The sequence below is a fragment of the Anas platyrhynchos genome, chromosome 3 (assembly GCF_047663525.1).
Source record: "Anas platyrhynchos isolate ZD024472 breed Pekin duck chromosome 3, IASCAAS_PekinDuck_T2T, whole genome shotgun sequence".
NCBI classification, from domain to species: domain Eukaryota; kingdom Metazoa; phylum Chordata; class Aves; order Anseriformes; family Anatidae; genus Anas; species Anas platyrhynchos.
In genome coordinates this window covers 28,205,167-28,226,733 of record NC_092589.1, presented here as the reverse complement: position 1 = coordinate 28,226,733, position 21,567 = coordinate 28,205,167, and the positions used below count along the sequence as shown (strand labels likewise).

At 35.0% G+C, this 21,567-nt stretch overlaps 1 long non-coding RNA gene across 2 annotated transcripts in view; it reads right to left on the bottom strand.

The window, feature by feature from the left end:
* LOC106018341 (uncharacterized) overlaps window positions 1-11,918 on the bottom strand; it is a 57,192-nt gene extending 45,274 nt beyond the window's left edge. For both annotated transcript variants that reach the window (XR_011807832.1, XR_002403945.4), the window contains exons 1-2: window positions 11,803-11,918; window positions 2,936-3,039 (exon numbers count right to left, since the gene is read on the bottom strand). This is a non-coding gene — a long non-coding RNA (uncharacterized lncRNA). The remainder of the gene's footprint in view (window positions 1-2,935; window positions 3,040-11,802) is intronic.
* Window positions 11,919-21,567: the final 9,649 nt, after the last annotated feature.

The following is a 21,567-nucleotide window of genomic DNA, read 5'->3' as shown; positions in this document are numbered from 1 at the left end:
AGTTTCTCTCAAAGGTGTCCAAGGTCAGTTCTGATGGGCAACCCGATTTAATAGGTGGCGTCTCTGACCACAGTGAAGGGGGTTGGAACTAGATGATCTTTAAGGTCTCTTCCAATCCAAGCCATTCTATGATTTGTCCTTTAAATACACTACTCTTTCTTTCTCTTCTGATATTATTGTCTTGAACTGGACTGGGATAATAATTCATTTATATGTGTAATTAGGCCTTACATAGATAAGCTTGGTTACAAATAAGGTCAAATTCCACAAATATTTTAGAGAAAAAATGATGAGGAGAAGAAATTTTGGCAGTGTCAAAACATTTTGTTTCAGCATTCTGAAAATGACATGTTGACTTTCAGTATTTCAAAACTTACTTGTTATTCCAATGGAAGTTTTTTTAGGGTTCAAAACAAAAACCAAAAATACACTTCTGGTTAAAGCGTATTCACTTTCACAGTGACCAACAGCTCTCCTCCTTTAACTTAAATCTTTTTACATTCAACATAAATATGTTACATGAATGTTTTTGTGCTGTTTGAAGTAGAGATCACCTTATCTCTGATTTATACATGAAACTAGCTTCAATACAGCTGGATACTTCTCAGTTCTACTTTGCAGTATTTACAGTGCAGCACAGTGGGAGAAGTGACAAAATTACATAGTGGATTAAGAAAGACAAAACTATATTTTATTTCAAGGCTATTATAATGTGACATGTTTCAATTCTGAGTTTAAATCATAATTTTAAAAAATTGATGAGAAGGGAATGACAAAATTAAAAACAACTCCGTATAGGGAGGAAGGAATGGAACAAAGAGATAGAAAATGATATTTTTGGTCAATTCAAAATATTCCATTTAGACATATAAGAAAAATATTGCTTTCACTTCTGTTTTGTCATATATTTCATTACCATCATCATTTACTATAGCTGACATCAATTAAATTTTACATAAAAGTTGCAATTTCTAATGAAAAAAAAAATAATTAAAACCCTGTAATTGGCCCAGAGGAGAAGGGTAAACCTCAACCATAAATTATACCTCATTATATCTCATTTCTTCCATACAGACAAAGTGAACTTTCTTCTGATTCAGTATTGCAGGAAAACAAAAATGTGGTAAGAGTATAATTTTCTCAAAAAAAAAAAACAAAAACAAAAACAAACAAACAAACAAAAAAAAAACTCAGTAACTCCTGGTCTCATTTTTTCATTTTTCTACATCTCACATATGGCTTCATACTTGCACTTCACACACCTGGTTTGTCTGGTGAAAATCAGCTACTAAGTCTACAAGTTTTCTTTCCCTTAAAAAACAAACAAACAAACCTCTCAGGTTTATTCTTTTGTGGAGGGAGAGCTGGGCAGCCAAAAAAAAAAAAAAAAAGAGAAACAGTAGGGTATCATGCAAATCATACAAAGACCCTTTATCTCTAAATCTTATTCTCCTTCCTCACATTGCAGAACTTGCAGAACTTAGAAGAGACCCAAGCTAACATTGTGCCTTATTATTTATTTATATAAAGGTGACTTTTTTTTCCTTTTGTTTCATTTCTATATTTGAGCCTATAATATTTTAAGTCTCAAGATATTGGTTTCAAAAACACAGGTAAAACTTGACAGCAGAATATCTTTTTTTTTTTTCCTTCCTTCATTACTGTAAGGAATGTGTATGCATCTACATCAGATTCCAGAACCAAAATGCTTTCAGAGGAGGTGAATTTCAATTTCTGAAAAAGTACTTTTCCTGTATCAGTTTATAATTTCTTTACATGCTCTGTAAAAATTTGCTTTCATGACTTAAGGAGTTTCTCCGTTGCTACATGACTGGCTGATACAAGAATTGCACAGCTGTCTCATCTTCTGGAAGAATCTTTCCAATCACCTTTATGTTCTGTGGATTTTGTTCTGTTTTAACTCCTCATATGCCACTGTACATTCTGCCATTTCTGCTACTAAGAGTAGCAGTGATAATCTCTGAAATGGGATTGGGTTATAACTGCTGGGAATAACATAGATTGCTGTAGACCTGTTTTCTCCCAGTGTAATCTCAGCATATCTCAGATCCTGCTCTCAGATCCTGCTAGACTAAAGCACAGAATACCTACCAGTGTAGACTCTCTTCTTTATGATGACTATGCAAAATAGCTGCACTACCATGCTGATTATCTAAGATTTTAGTGCTTTTAGGCATTCAAATCACTCACTTCGGATTTAAGGGAGCCTGAAAACTAAATCCCACAGCATGAAATACTGTAGAGGCACAAGACTTGGAGTACAGGCAACGCATGTGAATATGTTCCTCTTCAATATACCATCAGTTTGCTTTCCTGTTTTATTTTACTCCATTATGAGAAAATGTTACTATAAAAATGAATTTTTCTTTCCTAAATACAGTCTGCTTCCTAGCTGTCACAAGAACCAATACTGTAGGCAAATACAGGATTTCTTTTCAGATCTTCAAAAATATTCCTGTCTGTAGGACATTAATCTCTTCATGACTGCAATTAAAAATGTGTCCAACACCACACAGATGTCAGCATACAAAATTTTCCTAAGCAGTGCTATAAGAACAATAGGTTTATCAACACCTCAGCTGTTTCTTTATGAGAATATTGATATAGTTTATTCAATTTGAGGTTAAGAATTTCACACAGAATAATTTTGCCAGATGGCTTATCCTTACTCACATTATGAATTCAAAGTTTAATTATTCTAGGCTTTGTCATTCACAACACTTACAATTAGGTTTTCTGACAACTCCTATTGTATAACTCTGCTTTCAGGCATTTGTCTTTGCCACATTTTAGTATTAAACCTGGATATCTTCCTTTAGATTAAAATTTTATGAAAAGTTTCAACAGGGATCATTTATGCATTTCTGAGGAAAGTAATGAAAAATAAATAAATTAAAAAGTTTCACATTTTTACCTTTAATAATTCTAAAGTCCCTCCCTCAGTTTCCCAATTAATTCATTCTTTTCTGCCAGTGGATGGCCTTCTATTATTTCTTCCATGTACCACGTCTTCTGTGTCTGTGTGAAGAAAGAGAGAGGACAGGTGTAAATATTAAAGCCAGGATGTCACAGAATGGGTCTTATTACAAAAATGAAAGAGCTTGTGTTTTTTTCGTCGTTGTTTTTATCTGAAATACTGTGATTTTAATTCTATGTAAACTTTACCAGATCAAAGAGAAGCACACATTTTATTAAATTTATATTTTATATTATACTATTAACTGTTTGATTCTCTTCATCACTTCAAGCCATGTAATTTTTAAAGCTATGCATCCTCTCATTGAGAATGAGGGCATGCCAGGGATATCACTCATTTCTGGTTTACCTTCCTAGAGATTTCTTTCCCATCACAGCTGACAGTGTCACATACTATCAAATTTTCCATAGCTGTCTTTTAAACAGCTCTGCTTTTATAAAGACTGTTTTATTCCATAATTTACAAGATATGTTTTTACTTCGAGTTCCTGAATTGCTGTGTTGATATTTATTTCTATAAATTCTCACAGCCAGAATAAGTTGTTTTGGGATGGTACAGATGAAACTGACAACTCAAAATGAGTTAGTTGTTCCAAGCACATACTAAATGGTACTTGGAATAGGACCTTTATTTATTTATTTATTTATTTATTTATTTAAATCCAGGTAGATTTTATGTTTCCAGAAACTGCTTCTTTGGGATTTTTGTGTGTGAGAGACCATTATTTTAATACCAAAATCATATATACATTTTGTAATACTCAAAATTGCTCAAAAACTGCATAAAGAAATTTGTTAATGTAAATATATACAAATGTGTATTCAACTAAAGAAACTGTAGGTAGAAAGAGGTAAAATGTTCTTTTTTAGCCATATGAGTTTTATTCATGGTGTACTTTTGCTCTAGTTCTGATTATTGTGCACTAACCAACTTTGAGTATTTAAAATCAATTAGACTAGGTCTTCAAGTCTTGGAGTCCTTCTGTACTTTGCACCTGCACTACAAAATGTGACTTTAGCTAACAAGTTTTAGATAAAGTCCCCTCACTGACTGACATAAGAAGTTTCTGCTTAGTGAACTAGAGAGAATAAAATGCATTGATATCCTTACAAAAGATTCTTCATTAAGATTAAGGCACAGACATTTCCCATTCTCTTATATTTTATCTTTTCTCAGTATCTTGTACAGCTTCTAGGGTGGATAGCAAGTTCATGCTCAGATTAAACTAAAGGCAAATTCATGATTTTGTTTATAGTGTCTTGAACCTCAAGCTAGCCATCAACCTTATTTAAGCATTTGAGAACAACTCAGGGTCTTTTCTGTTCACAAAAGAACTTGTGAGTAGCAGACATTGCCTTTGATTTTTTGTGTGTGTATTCATGTCCCTGTAGATCATGAGGGAGTCACCACTCTAATGCATAAATAGAATTAAATTAAATCTCTTCCTTACTAAATTATTTGGATTGTCTGACTGGTACAAATCTTGATACTATGCTTCTCCATATTTGTAGTATGCATGGGTTCCTTTGGAGTACTGCCAAGCTATCCATACAGGAACACGGATCCTTCATATTTATGCTGTTACACAAAGACCCAAGGTCAGCCCCCAAGTGCCAGTTATCACCAGCTGTCTTTTAATTCACACCTGCTGAAGTTCAAGTTTCTAATTTCCATTAATTTTCAAAAAGAGAAAGGAACTTGGTTTTGGAAGAGAAGATTGTTTTCAATGAGAGAAAATTAGTCTTTTTGACTGCTCACTGTTTTGGATGTGTCCGGGCTGCCTGATATTTGCAGTAAGCATTCCCCAAGGGACCATAATCCCATAGCACATTCACTGGGGACACAAAAGTAAAAGCAGCAAGACTTAGAGCTGTTATATTAGCTGTTCCCTACTCTCATGCTCTTTCTGACACATGAACCTATTCTCTCTTACCCTAGACCTGAGGAAGAGAGTTAACACTAGCATAAATGGGCCTGAGTCTCACTTTTTCTTCTTCCAGAACACCAGTTTTGCTTTTGTTAGTAGAGCTACTGGCAATTTGTTCTTACTTGCGATAGGAACCATTATGATTTTCTGAAAAAATCTATCTTATCTCTCGTAGCATTTTGGATACTAGTTGTCACAAACAACATAGAATCATAGAGTAACCTGAGTTGGAATGGACACACAAGGATCAACAACTCCAACTCCTGGCTCCACACAGAACCACTCAAAAATCAAGCCATTTTTCTGAGAACATTGTCTCAGTTTAACTTAAATAAGACAATAAATGAAATATATTTACTTGCTTTGAAACTGACACACTCCTCCATTCACTACATGAGCTTTTCTCTATACTGCCAGCTAATGAGTTTTATTTGCCTCTCAAGTCCCACACACAGAAGAATAAATCAAGATATATTTTTTTAATGCATAATTCAAAAGAACAAGATGCAGTGATCAATCTGAATAGTAAAAGCTAATCATTATTTTAAAATACAGGCCGAATTTCTCAGTGAGTGTTTTCTCTGGTAATACCAAGGGGTTTCACTTACCTGTGATCTTTGCTCTGATTTCGTTATGAGTTCTTCATGAATCTCATATGAAAATAATAAGATAGAGTAAGAAGATATAAAGGCAGAAGGGCAAGGTGGAAAAGAAATTTGATCGGAAGTGAAAAGGAAGAGCCTATCTTGACTCTGGTAATCCAAAGAATTAGCTTGAGGGGGAACCTCCGTAATGCACTTGTCTTACAGCTGACTGGGTATTTTATGGAATATATTCAGGGACAGATCACCAGACTAGGAATAAAAAGACTTGAACTACAACAAAGCTAGAAATGAAATTTCAGTCTTGGGTTAATTCTGATATTACAACTTTTGCTTCATCCCATACAGACAGAAATTTTCATTGTAAATCTATTTGGTAGCAGATTAACAGCCAGTTAGTGTTAGGCTGAAATGTTGTCTGGTATTGGCTAAACCATTTGCCTCAATTGTGCAAAACGCTAAAAGCCATCCTTAAGTTTCACTGACAAGTATTAAAATTTTACAGTCCTTCAGTGCCCTAATACAAATAGTTATACTTGCTTTCCTGAAGTATTGTGACACAATTTCAAAATATAGTCATTCATGAAAACAGAACAATTAATTAAATACTTTCATATTTTAAAATAAGAATTTTAATCAAAATATAACAGAATAGTAATGGGGGAATGTAAAAGAACATTTAAACCCAGAAGAGATACAGGTTTGTGTTGGACCTGTTATAAGTCTGATTGAAAAGGGAATGAGGGAGGGCTGAAAGGGGAGAGGAGGAAAAATGAAAACTGGAAAGAAATGTGTTTAATTTTCATGTTTTGTTGCAAAGACACACTATACTGTTCTTTAGTACTCATTACTGAAGTTGTGAAAAAAAGAAAAAAACCCTTTTCCATCCTCATAGAGCTGTGCAGCCTATATTTTCGAGGGACAGGAGGGGAATCATCAGTGTGGGAAATGAATGAAATAGAGACTAGGTCAGGACAAATGCATAATCATAATAATCAGATGCTTCAGGGATCTAGATTATTTGGGGAGGGACTTCAACACACTTCAAGAAAGCAGACAGTACTGTGACACAGAAGAGGAGATGATGTCTTTCCCCTGAGTCTCAGAAAAGTAGCTAGAAAAATAATAGGCAGGAAATAAGGAAGACCAAAGTCAGAGAAGGGCAGATAGAAATTATACTGAAATGGGAAAAGAAGGAAATGGATCATGGATGTGAGATGCCTGCTAACTAGGGAAAGATCATCAGGGGAAATCATTTATTCAGTGCTGTTTTGTAGCATAAAAAAATAATAAATTCAAGCCAAAATAAAAACAAAAAAAAAAAGTGATCAACCAGTGAGTCATATGAGTAGTGCAGAGTAAATAGCATACTATTTCAACATGATCAGGCAAGTATTACTGAGAAATCAGACAGAAGTCAGAGTAAGCACAAGAACATTTGCAGGAACTCTTAGGAGAGGGGATAAATGGAAACAGATATGTCCTGCTCTGAAAGCAAGAAGCTTGCATCAGTTCAGTTGCACTTTTGAAAAAGATATAAAAAGACACAAGTCTTGAAGTAATAAACCAAGTCACTGATCCATCTTTCAGCTTGATATAGATATATATATGTATGTATGTAAACATATATATACTTACAAATATAAACAACTTAATACCTTATAAATGATAATACTGTGCATGTGCGTAATCAAGCTGCATCTAGATATTCAGTATGCTAAGTAATCATTCTCCTGCATCAGTCAATTAAAGAATTCCTAAGTTCACATTAACATAACATGCACTAACTTCACCCAAGGAACCACTACAGTGCATAACATTAATATGAAAGAACCTAATGGCTCCCCAAGTAGGCATTGTCAGTATATACCCAAAGGGCCCCATTGGAGCTGTTACAGCACATTGTACCCAAAATCTGTGGATTAAATGCTTGTTTAATAGGCTTCAGCGTGGGAGAATATAACAGGTACTGCCCATAATCTCAGTCATCCATGGGTAATGGGAGAAACTAATACACTTCCAGCAGGAATGACAAACCAGATTCAAACTGAGGGAAGCAGTACAGTCATTGTAGCAGTGCCATTCAAAGACCATAATGGGCACAAACATTCCTAGCACAATATAAATGAGATAACTGGTTTTATTACTCCATAAACTCACAAAGTTATCACAGAGGGAAAAAATCACTTCTGAAAGTGATGGAGAACTTGACAGGAACCCCTATCCTTCTGCTGTATTTTTTTTTTTGGAATGCGACAACATTATGATTTCATGAGAAAATTTCTACTATTACTTCACATTTCCAAATGTGCAAGGTATTGCGATGGTAGAAGAGATCAAGCTGTATAATTTTCCCCAGTACACATACATTTGCATTTGAAAGTATGTACACTTTCACTCAGAAGCTCTTTAACTCACAATAATGATACCAAAAATCCATATTTGCCACAGAAAGGAGGTGTTATTTCATGGCACATAGAAATGACACACATACTATCATTATCAATAATTTGAGCATCTCTGAAGTATTTTAAAAATTTTACTTTTTCTTGTGACTATATGGACTCATTACTGCAAAAATAGACTGCACCATCTTATGTTGATGGAAGTACATAATTCTTCTGATACCATTCAGAGAATTGGCTTGAAAAGAAAAAAGGAAAAAAAAAAAAGGGAGGGAGGGGGAAAGGAGGCGGGGAACAGCCCTTCTCCCCAGCAATACTTAGCCTTGATTAAATACACAGGTGATACAAAGCCTAAATAAATCTATGACAATATTGGTATAACTGATTTCAGGCTACTCTAGCAATCTCACTACTAGTAGAATTGTAGAAAATGTTCAAGTGTAATGACCCTGCTCTGGCAACAGCAGGAGAAAAAGACTGCAGAATCAAAAGCATGTTTCTAGAACTCTTTTTGCTCATGAGCTGACTCCTTCAACATTAGCTTTGCTTGTTGCCAAGGACCATGTTTTTAGTGTAATCTACTTAAGGTCTGCCAGCACAGCTATATGAGCAAATCTACATAGATAGAATTAATCTTGACTAAAAAGTGTTTTTGTCAACAATGATGTATACCAATCTAGTGAGACAAATCCACTATCTCAAGAAAAAAATTGTTGTATCAAATGTTTGTAGTCATTTAAGCTGGAATTGGTGTTTCTTTCCAGAAGGCACTATTAGAAAACCATTTCTTCATTAAGTTCTAGAGATCTGCTATTTAATTGCTCTTTTAGACCTTTGACAAGTGTACTTTAGGGAAAGTACTTTGTAGAGAAAGAGGGAACTAATGAATTTAAGCCAATACATGTTAAATCTCACTGAAGTTGGTGATTATTATTTTGACTTCTTGAAATAGTGAAAGCAGTGGATTTATCTCATTAGATTGATATAAATTATTGTCAGAAAAAGCACTTCTTGGTCAGAATTAATAAAGACCTTTTGTCTATCTCTGATCAAGGTTAAATACATTTTAACAAGCAAAAATAAAGGAAGATTCATCAGTAGGTTCTTTCCACAGATAATCTACCTTAGACAATAAGCACAGCCATAGACTTCAAGTGATTTACAAATGATAAATGTTTTTAAATGTGCATAAATAACTTAGAAGTCTGAGTCACATACTTAAAAGACAGTTAGGTGTCTTGGTCCCTCTGACTTCTGGTGAAACTCAGAATATATCTTTTTAAATTAGCAGTATTGAATACAAAAATGTCACCTTGGTCAAGCTTAATTCTTCCATGCCTGGCCCTGCCTCTGATCAACACCTGTTTGCAGTCTGGGTACCCTTCATCAGAAATACTTAAGTGAAGCCCTACTATCTGAAACCCTCTGAAAACCTCTGAAACCTGTCCTTTGCCCATAAAGATATTGCAACCCCCCTACAAGTAATTATGTGCATATCAACATCTAGAAGTTTTTATAAGAAATATCCTAAGCTGTACCTGAGCAAAAGCCCGTGAGCACAGAGTGCCATGTAGATATGTTAGATGAAGTCTAAGAACAGGATAACCTTGTCCCAGCTATTCTGCATTATGTAAATATAGATATGGTACTGTTTTGACTACAATCCTTACAATCCTATTCCAGGGCCATCTTGCATGTCTCTTATTCTGTTATTTGGATAAGCACTGAGAAACAAAACACTTTTAAACTTTCAAATAAAAATGTCACAAAATATGAGAATTTTTTTTTTTAAATATATATATTATTGCAGAAAACAAAATGGCTGTCTGAGGCATAGTTGACAACTTAGACATGTTCTGTAGCAGTTGAAAGGCACCTCAGCTGGATGGAGAGTTAGGATGTCATAAAAACGAGAAGCAGCTTTATCTTATGACATAAGGAGAATCCCACAATAGCAACCTCCTCTCAGGGACTCAGAAAGGAGACAATTTCTTCAAAAGATTGCAAAGACTTCACAGTTGCAGAGATAAAAAGCCTCAGTTCTCTTCCCCTCTCAGCCTATCTCAGCCTACATAACTATCACATCTCCACTGGGATACCAGAAGCCAGGTTATCTGTTCAAAAGCAACTACTGAATTTTCTTCAGAAGCATTGCTTAATCTTTATTTTCTGCCAGATGTCTTAAAGCTAACACTTCAAGTCTATCACCACACAAAAACCTACCTGACATCAATACCGAGATGGACTCCATACTAGCCAGAGGCACAAAAGTGAATGTGTAACTATCATTTCTCTCATGCTGTGAGCAAAGGTTATTTCTTTTGAACTTAAGGTCCCAGCTCAAGTCCTATTAGGGAAGCCAGCCTTACATGTAGTTGAGGCAGAGGTACAGCAAACCTACAGAGCTGCCACTACTTCAAAGTCACTAGCAGTTTCCAACATTCTCCCCAGACTAAGATCTGTGGCTATGCTAACACCTGGCTGCCTGAGTAACAGGAATAGGAGAAAGCAAAGATAAAAGATAGATTTACCATGCATTGAAAATTGAATAGCTTTCAGAATTTAGGTTCTTTTTAAGGTTTGCAATAACACCAATGGTTCCAGCTCAGAAGAATTCCACTGTTACCAAGTTACAATACAGACATAACCTCATTTGAAAGGGTACAGAAAGAGAAACACAGTCTTTGCACACATATGCCAAGAACTACACAAATATTCTTAGTTTACTTCCTCATTCTTTCCACTGGAAAGAGAAGAGAAAAGGAAGAGAAAAGGAAGAGAAAAGGAAGAGAAAAGGAAGAGAAAAGGAAGAGAAAAGGAAGAGAAAAGGAAGAGAAAAGGAAGAGAAAAGGAAGAGAAAAGGAAGAGAAAAGGAAGAGAAAAGGAAGAGAAAAGGAAGAGAAAAGGAAGAGAAAAGGAAGAGAAAAGGAAGAGAAAAGGAAGAGAAAAGGAAGAGAAAAGGAAGAGAAAAGGAAGAGAAAAGGAAGAGAAAAGGAAGAGAAAAGGAAGAGATGCTAACTTTCAATATTGATTAGATGCTCTTGCCTACCTTTTCCTGGTCAAAATTCCAAAACATGGAAAATTTGTTTTAGCCATTTTTGTTCTCTCCTCTCCACATTAAAAACTGAGAAGTGATGATATAAAACAAAGAAATTACTGGAGAAAACAACAACAATAACAAGAGAAAATCTGAATCATTCTCTTTTTCATAATTACCCAGTTGCATGACAGGGAGTATCACAAATTGATTAAAATCATCAAACTTTCATCAGTGGTAAACCTTGATCATTAGACATTGAGATTTCAAACCTCCATAAAATTATTTAAGACAAATAGCTAGAAATGCTTCAGGCAGACAAAAAAAATGCACAGTTTAATCTTCAGCTCACCTGTAAAAGTCAAATGGCCTGAAATCATAGAATCATAGAATCATAAAGGTTGGAAAAGACCTTCAAGATCATCTGGTCCTACCCATCACCCTACCACCAGGATTACCCACTAAACCATGCCCCTAAGCACCAGGTCCAACCTTTTCTTGAACACTCCCAAAACTGAGTCATCAAACAGGAGCTTTGGGTGTGTGGGAGTAGAAATGTTGTTTTTGCAGAGTTACATTGTTTAGAGGAAAGGAATGTGGCATTGAGGTATGCTTACAGTGATAAGAAAGCTTAGCAGGTGACATTGTAAAATCAGACTCCTTAGAACAATTAGGTGAAAATCACGGTGTTAAGTCAAGTCAGATAAGTGAAGAAACATTACCACTTTAAGCAGTAAAAACGTCAAAATAAATCTGAAATTTAACAGGACGGCAACTGAAGGCCATGCATTGTTTGTGAAGCATCAGATAGACTGTGAACCTGGATTACCCACTCAGTAGGGAAACAGGGGAGGGTCCTGTCATCAAAAGGTATATAAACTGTGTTTTGGAACTAGTAGGTGTGTTCTTCTGCTTGTGGGGTGCCTGCCATTGCAACTGTGAATAAATTACTACTTCACTGAGATCCTCCCCTGAGCCTGTTATTGGCTATGGAGTGTTTCTCACAGGTGTAAATACTTCTGAAAAATATCAGGTGTTTCACCTGCAGTTTTCATCTTCTCCTTGCTCAAAATGGACTGCTAATATTCTTCTCATCTTTTGTCTCCATTTTGAATTTGCATTTATGTCTCTGTTGGCAAAATTCACTGTCTTATAAAATGTTTGTACAGTATGCACATGCTAGGGATATAATTGTTTTGGAGATTTGTGCAATAGTAAAACAGCCAAGGCTTGGGCTGAGGCAGGAGGGAGTTCAATCTAGTCCAGATATCCTGCTGTCCCCTTGCTAACTGGGCTCTGCAGGTACAGATTCACTAGGCTGGGATGTAAGGGAGATGAGATGATTTTAGCCTTCTGCATTTACCCTTTACTCATTACCCCACAGCTCCTTTCCCTTTTGCACAAATTGTCAACATTTGTATTCACAGCACAATCTTACAGCCTCTCACACAGGAGAAGCCCTGTGGCTACTCAAGGGGAGCAGAAAAAGAAGGTAGATGAAGTTAAAGAGAAGAAGTAAAGGGACAGTTTTCTTCATCACCAGTTCCCTTGACTATGTGTCCATTAAATAGGACTTTAATAAAACAGCCGAGTACTATACAATAGGGAAGTCTAGGCTTGTCAGGGCTTAGATGCAGAGCTGAGGTTATGGGAAATGCCCCTGGCATGTCTGGGCTGGTGGTCTGCCTTACCCTGTCACATAGTCCATGCACTAGCTGAGCAAACTCAGTCCTCAGAGTTACTCTGGAAATCCCCCTGCTCCTGCAATTCAGGAAACATTACATGGAGAAATACGACCCTCTTGTGCTGCTCAGTGCTAGAAGGCACTTGTTAATCAACTGTGAAACTTGCCAAATAGCGTCTCTTTCCATCTGATTCAGAGGCACAATGAAACAACAGAAGGATGTTTAAATCCCAATGAGAAAGCATTAAAAAGCTAATAATTTTTATTCTCTTTCTCTCTCTCTCTTTTTAAGTAGAGAAGAAGTTGTGGTACAATTTTGAACCCTCTCTTACACAAAACAGAAAAAGCATGCTTAGATTTTTGCCTTAATAAATGATTGTTACCACTGCCAAAATAGGGACATAACATAATGGCACCCAGACCAGCTGCGAGTGGAGATTTCTGTCTTAGTGTCTGGAAAACTGCCCTGCAAAAAGGGACCTGGGGATATTGGTCAATAGCCAGCTGAGCATGAGCCAGCAGTGTGCTCAGGTGGCCAAGAGGGTCAAGGACATCATGGATTTTTTTATCAGAAATATTGTGGCCAGAAGGACTAGGAAAGTGATTATCCCTCTGTAGTTGGCTCTGGTGAGGCCTCATCTTGAATACTGTGAAGCTGGTGAAGGGTCTAGAGAACAAGGCTTATAAGGAGTGCATGAGGGAGAGCTGGGATTACTTATCCTGGAGAATAGACTCAGGGGAGACCTTATCACACTCTACAATTACCTTAAAGAAAGCCATAGTGAGGTGAGGATCCCTCTCTTCTCCCAAGCACCAAGAGATAAGACGAGAAAATGGCCTCAAGTTGCACCAGGGGAGGTTTAGGTTGGATTAGGAAACAATTCTTCACTGAAAGGGTCGTGATGTATTGGAACAGGCAGCCCAGGGAAGTAGCTGAGTCACCATTCCTGGAGGTCTTCAAAAAACACGTAGATGTAGAACTTAATGGTATGGTTTAGCGGTGGACTTGGTAGTGCTAGGTTAAAGGTTGGACTAGATGATGTTAGAGATCTTTTCCAACATAAATAATTCTATGGTTCTATGATTCTACTTCATGACATCTTTCATGAAGATGTCATGAAATGCCTAGTAGAGAAATCTAATGGTACAAGCAAATGACAGTTAATTAAAACCAGCATCAAGAGAATCATGTCTCACTAAATGATGTCAGATGGTTGGTACTGAAGCATTTACAGAGAATCAATGGTGTTGCCCCAGCTATGAGATATAAGGCCCTGCTTCTCAACTGCCTTGTAGTTTGTAGGGCTGCTACTGCATGCACAAGGCAAACACGACAAAAAGCAAGTGTGACTTGATCACATTTTATAGCTATAAATGATCAAATATCTGACCCAAGAATCCTGCCACCACTCCACTTCTGATATGACTGTGTTAAGTGTTTGTTCTGTCTCTGCTGGTTAATTGCAGAAAGAACAGCTTTGCTCTTGAGCACTCTGCCCAGTTGGCATCAGAAGCACAAAAGAGTACAGCAATGTTTGATGATTGTCCAGAGACGTCATGGCAAGGAGAGTGGAAAGAAAAATCCTGCTACAGTTATTCATCTTAATTGAGAACAGGTAATGAAAACCATATTAAATTCTCAAAGAAGGACAACAAGGCTGCCAGTTTGAAAAAATAAATAAATAAAATCAGAAAGCTCCAGATGGTTGTAACTTCACAGCACTGCCTCAGCTATTTGTGACACATAGCCTGCATTAATGCCAAGCTGTCAGAAACACAGTTTGAAATGGTCAACCAGAATCATAAATGTTGTCCTTGAACATACACAGTGATGCGTCAAATATGACCTTAACATTTCCTCTCTTGAGACTGCAATATAGTATGTCAAAATACTGGCATCAAGGTATTTCCTAATTATTGATAAAGTGTTATTCAACCTGTATTCATCAGAAAAACTAACTTTAGTCACAGAATTTATACAATAAATACATACCTCACTATCAATTTTCATTGTACTCATATTTAGACACTTGTTTTCCTACATATCCCTCTGGCCCACACAAGTTTAATCTATGGTCCTTCTTTTTTACATAGCTTTTCTTTTTTTTTTTTTTTTTCACATTTACCTGTACTTTTTACAAGCAAGAAAACAAACAAAAAAAAAAAGTATAACATTGTTCAAAGAAGTGCAAGACACAGCAACAGAAATTATGCCCAAAATATATTTTCTGAGGATATATGCAAAAAAGGTACCTACAAAATAATTCATCAATTCCTTTCATTCCAGAATGGATCTGCACCTTTAAGAAAACAGTCCATCACAACCCATGAGACAGCTCTGGGTTGTGTCAATCACAGCGGGCGGGGGGTTTGTCAGGAATGATTACTCAAGGGACTAGACAAAAATAAATAAATAAAATTGTCTTTCAATCAGCTTTAAAATAGCATTTTCTCACATTCATCAAAGGATGTAAACAAATAATAAACAATGTGAAATTCTGGTGTATGCCTATGGAATTTCTAAAATATTTTTAGGATCTTGAAAGAGTGTCAAATAAATATGTTCAGAGAATGAAACTTCACTTAATTCTACAACAGCAAAATTTTAGAATTGGTTGTAGTAACTCAATAATATACCAACATGTCGAGGTAAAATGCCCTTAGAAAAAGGTGAAAGCCAGAAGACAGCACATTATCAGTTTCAAGCATCGGACTGTGCCAGGGAGCAGCCTTGGCTGACACTTCCCCACCTGGCTGATGACTGTCTTCCCAGCAGGAGCTTGCACTGGATTTGTGTGCACAGCAATGTCTGTTTCAGTCACTCACTAGCCAAGAAAAATATCTCTTTGTGTGTTTATAGCTGGGGTATGATCCTGTTTGCAAGCTTCCATATTAATGAAAAATACCCAGATAAGCGTGATCTAAAGAGCTACAGGTTCTAATAGCAACAAATGAACAAAACTCCTCACTTTCAGAAGTCTTATATTTTGTTATACCATGCTATATCATGGCTACATCCCATTTTTCCTCATATAAAAAGGATTGAATTTTACAGTGTGTTGAGTGGTCTGACTGCAACCCAATAAAGCACTCAAGGGAGTGCTAAGCTTAAGTCTGTGAGTAATCTGCAAGGGGACTATTTACATATGCACAGAAAGTAGGTGATTAAGTGCATCTTTTGATGGAGGTGAGTTGGTGAGTTTTTTCACTGCAGACTTGAGTGCATGAAGTTTCTCATTAGTCTCACGAAACCTTTTAGCTTAGAAGGAATACGAAATATGAGAAAAAAAAAAAAAAAACAAACAAACTATAAAGTCTGAAGAAACACATGTAATATGTATTTTTTCTTAGAGCATCTACATCTAGCCACACCTCCATTTTAGTTTCAGTTCTGGTTGGCATCTCTGGTACTATAGCAATACAAATACAAATATGGTAGAAATAGAAATTAAAATAACAATAGCTGACATCATTTACCCATTATTAGGAGCATACATGTATTGTAACATCATGTTTTGTACTAGAGTTAAAATCTTCCTTCAAACAAAATGTATGAATGGAACAAATTTAAAATAAAAATAAAAATTTGAGGATTGTACTCAATTATTTTCAAGTCTCTGCTAGATCTTTTCACTACCATTATATTTGTCTAATGATGATTTCCAGTTCAAAAATGATTAAAACAACAACAACAAAAACAACAAACAACATCTTCTATTGATTCAGTACATACAATTTAATGTAGTTTATTTATCTGATTATGAGGAACTACTGAAGCAATGATTATTTTGAGTGTGCTTAAGATATGTAACTAACATTTTTTTTTTATACAATTTTTGTATACTTTCTGAAAAGTCTTTTACTTGAATCAAAGACTTCTAGAGTTTGGTGAATATTAAATGTTTCTAATCATGAATTCGAAGACAAATGTCTGTGTTCTCCTGCAGTAGTTTTTGATTATCTAGCACAGTCTAATTTATGCTTTAAGACATTCTGCTTAGACATAAATATTAGATTATGATGAAATCTCTACAAGGTCTCTAGAATACTAAAATTGTTTATTACATATAAACAATCCCATGTTGTGAGATGGATTTTTAAAATGATTATATTTTTACTTTGGTATTCTGTCATCTCATTTGCCTCTGACATTGAAGTAAATGTGTTGAGCCTGAACTGATTACATGCTGTTTTTATGTCAGTGCAACCTCACCAATCCAAAGTTACTGCCACCTTGCAGCAGCTTTGCTCTATTTCTGCAAAGCAAAATGGCTTCTAACCTTGTTTCAGTGTCTACTTTAGCAGGGTTTACAATTGGCTTGAATGAGAAAGCAGCACAAATATGCACACCAATGACACTGGTGGAGAGACTGCTGATTTACATCAATGTAAATGAAGAGCCATGTCCTTCTTGTTCAAGTATACATATGTAAATTGCTGTGGTATTTTCTTAATCCCTATTTTTAAACACAGTATAATTTTTCACTTTTTCCCTTCTTCACATGCTATAGGTTTTTCCAGTAATAACTTGAGACTGAAATCCTGGTTGCCTAAAATCAAAGTTAAGGGAACAGCTCCAGTTGCACTTACTAGAAATTTCCTCAGAAATGCAACATACATTCACAAGAAACCTTGGAAATCTTCCCAAAATACCTACAGACATTGTCTTCTTGTAAGACTCCATAGAGTGGGGAAAGCAGAGAATTATTTAAGTTGTTAAATCTGATCTTAATTCTTGGATTGTTTGGATTGCAATTATGAGATATGTTATCTAGTGAGCAGGTGACGGCATAAAAGAAAAACTAGAAATTCTGACTATAAGGATATCATTCATATATCTACATTTCATGACTGTCACCCCTGCAAAGTCAACTGTCAGGCAAATAAAGTCAAGGAATTCACATTTCCAGCTCATGAGTGAAGTAGTAATGAATTCCTGAGGGTTCAGGTAAAAATTGCTTTCATTATACAAAAGGTTGAATTCATTCCTTTTTTACTTTCTTAGGCCTGTACAGGCTTTAGAGAGCTAGTAGAAATATGTTTTTTTAACCATGAACAGTTTTTTTCTTTTTTTTTCTTTTTTTTTTTTTTTTGTCTGGAAAGGAGAAAGGTGACAAGATTTTCAAAGATCTATTTAAATAAAAATATATTTGTTTAATAGATAAAGTTCTGATTATGATTGACCTTGAATACCAAGGAAAAACTTTTCATGAGAGATCAAGCTGTGTCTGTAAGATAGTTATATAGGGCAAGCAGAGATGAAAGGGAAGAGAGCAAAAGAGAGTCCTTACAACCTTACAATGTCTTGGTAGAAAATCTTAAACCCTAAAATAAAGATCTTACATGGCTTTTTTTGACATCAAACCGAGTGTAGGTGATACTAAAATTTAGATAGAATGTCCTACAAAATGGATCATTGTGAACAAAAATAAGTGAGTAATGTTAAGAAAACGGAAAAAAAAAAAAATCATTAAAAGATAGCTAAGATGTTAGAACAAATATTTTTTTTTTGAGTGCTTTGGTCATTCAGTTCTCTGAACAGCTGTCCAAAACATGTTGATGATGTTGTATTAGTTGAGTGTTTCCAGTTTAAGGACAAAAGGACTAGACGATCCTCAGAGACTGTTGCTTTACCTTCAGTATTCACATATCAAGGTGTAGTCACATCAACATTTTTTTTCTTAAAACAAGAAACACAATGAACTATGCTACACAGCTTTGTGCAGTTATTGAAGGTGTTTGTCATTCTTTCTGTTAATAGCTTAGATGCTGTGTAATACTCAGTTTTAAAAGCCTTTAAACAGAGAATATCCTCTTATTTTGAAGCATACTTGCACAATTTTGTTTGAGTCAGTGTGCAAAAGTCACTAGGTATGTGCAAGTCCCAACTCAAGACACTGAAAATTATGAGTCTTACTTCAGTTGCTGCCCACAGAATAAAAAATAAAATATTAAAAAATAAAAAAAACTATGACACTTTCCTTAAAATCACACTTTCTTTAAAATTCTGAGAACTTCTATACATGTATACCTAACAGTTTATGATGGTCTAGGCTACCTTACTTTATTTATTTACTAATTCATTTATTTCATAAATTTTCTGGTCAACTAGAAGACATTTTCAGATAATGTAATGAAATATAATAATGAAATAATATAATGAAATAATGAAATAATATATTAATGAAAAAGAAATAAAGTTCTCCAGATAAAAATATAATTCCAGAGTCCAGTGCTTTACAAATTGGATGTATGTTAACAGAAATATCAGAAGATTTGGCAGCTCCAAAGTATTCACCAAAATTAGTAAAGTAACATAATGGAATTGTGCATTCATTTGTAAACAAGGCAACTGACCTGCAAATTTATGTATGTCATTAGGAGCTGTGATTCATGCTGCAGTTGAACAAATGAACTTTTAGCTAGTTCTATGTGAGATGGATCTTTTTGATAAATCAAATCCTGTAATCTGAAAATTAAAGCATGGTTTATTCATTGTGAACTATAGTCCCTAATGGTGGAAGCTGCTGCAGCCTAATTCACTTTTATAGATCTATACCATTTTCCATAATAAAATACACTATTTGACATGTACAACATGACTGCAGCTTGATGTCAGTCGATAAAAGACAAAGCTGCAAAGGCATTTTAGGCAAATTGGAGAAAATAATATGATTAGTATGAAAATATTCAAATACTTTCTCAGAGGTCTAGATAGGCACAAAGTACACATGCAGAAATAAAATACAGCAAAGTTAATGACTGCAGAGTAATAATCTGTACATTGACCTTGCTTCTGTCATAGTAAATAATTCAAAATAAATAATCATAATCCCAGTGTAACAAAAGCAGAGAATGCTAGATGGCTAGTAACATCTGTTGCATGCCACTTTTTTTTTTTTACTTTTTTTTTTTTTTAAAGTACAGTTCGGCTACAATTCAACAAATGTCTTCAAATTGAACAGAAAAATGAATGCCAGATTGTACTAGTTTGTAGGTTTGCTACATTTGGCTATTTTGCTAACAGCAGCTATGTTAGATTCTGCTTGTCCTCTACCATACAGTGAGAGATACACATGTATTACCAAAACAAACAAAAAAAATAATCTGAAACTATACATGTGAGAACAGTAGCCTTATAATAACCAACCAGAAAGATATACATTCCAGTTCCTACTTTTAATACACTTCCCTGTTATCTTTCTATAGAGTTGTTAGCTTGTCATCATAAAATGTTAAAGAGAGGGGGAAAGTGAGCATGGGAAGGAATAAAGGCTAGGGGAAAAGATCTTTTCTATGGGTTTTGGAAATCAACCTACATTTTGATCATAACATGACTCAGAAAACATTTGTGATGTTATCTGTCTTGGAGATTAAAATTGCCTTTTGTTGATTAAATGCTGCTCTAGGGTTGCTGAAGTAACTGTGGCAGTAACATTAAACATAGAGTATATTATTTTTTCACAGCTTGCTCACAGAGTTTATGTTTTAAAACTGAAAATGAATGAATGAAAATTAAATGACTGTTTTAAAAATGAAGCATTTATAAGTCCAAGAAACATATTAAATTGAGCTTGAAAACAAGTTTAGAAAGCTTATCCTCTTATGATAAGTATAATATAATGTAGAGAAAATCCCCTCACTATTACATTTCATTAAAAAACAAGAAACCAGGGTGATTTCAGAGCTCACTGAGGATCCTTTGATTATGTGAGTAGTTTTCTTTTCTGCCTGTATGAATTTGCTCTTTTATGTTCAATCATTGATATATTATGAAAGTCAAGATGCCCAATCAGATACATAATTCATTCATAATTCATATTTTCATAATTACTTCTGATGTATTCATACATTATATCATATACTTCTGATATATTCGTAATTAATTTTGACATAAATACCATGTAACTCATGAACATGTTCAGAAAGATTTAAAATATCTATTCTGATATCTGGACAATGAGCAACATATAAAGGTATAAAATGCCCTTAAGCAACAAATAAATTAAACTTTATTATATAATTCTTTTACTTCTCATGGAATTCTTTAAGGCTCTAATCTGGGGAGTCACATCGATGGAAAGCTACTGGTCATAACAGGAATCCAATTCACCATTGTATTAGTTTCTATTATTGTCATACACATTTAATTATTCCACAAACTTGGATTGCCTAATGATGTTTCCAGAAATGTTACAATAATATATGACATATAAAATGGTTGTAGCATTAAGTTACAAAATCTATATACCAATTTCTCAAATTTCTTATTTTAGAATGCATTCAAATCCAGAGTTTTGGATCAGAAATGGTGTGTGAGATTTCCGTCATAGGTAATACATAATAATGTTTTCTCAGAAGCTCCCCAGCTAGCATAGAGTCAATACAAAACACAAAGATACTTAGTGCTACAACACTGAACATGGTGTGATTCACACACATTACAAACTCTTCTGAACAGGTTGCTATGAACTATTCCAGTACCAAACTGTGAGTTTAAAATCTTCAGTTATTTTATTGCAGTTATATTAAGTTTTGCAATTTATGTGTTTGTCTAACAGGTGTTAGTGAATAGTTTGCTCACTGATATGAGTATGCTGCAAGGACTTCACATAAAATATAAAACATATGGAATCTAAGCTGTTCAGAAATTGTGAATGTTGGTATTTGCATGGTATAAGCATTATTCTAGAGTCCAAAACAAGGTTAGTAACACTTGAAGTTTCTGAACAATGAAAGTAAAATAAAATTTCACTTTTTGAAGGCTAAAAGCAAGGTTGTGAAAAGACCAAGCTGCCTGTGCCTTAGAAAGGAGAGCTGATATCAAAACCAGGGAGTTCATCCCAAAATGTTGGACTACCTCTTGCAGATGATATGGGAAAAACTGACAGCAGAAGCCATGGTCACAAACACC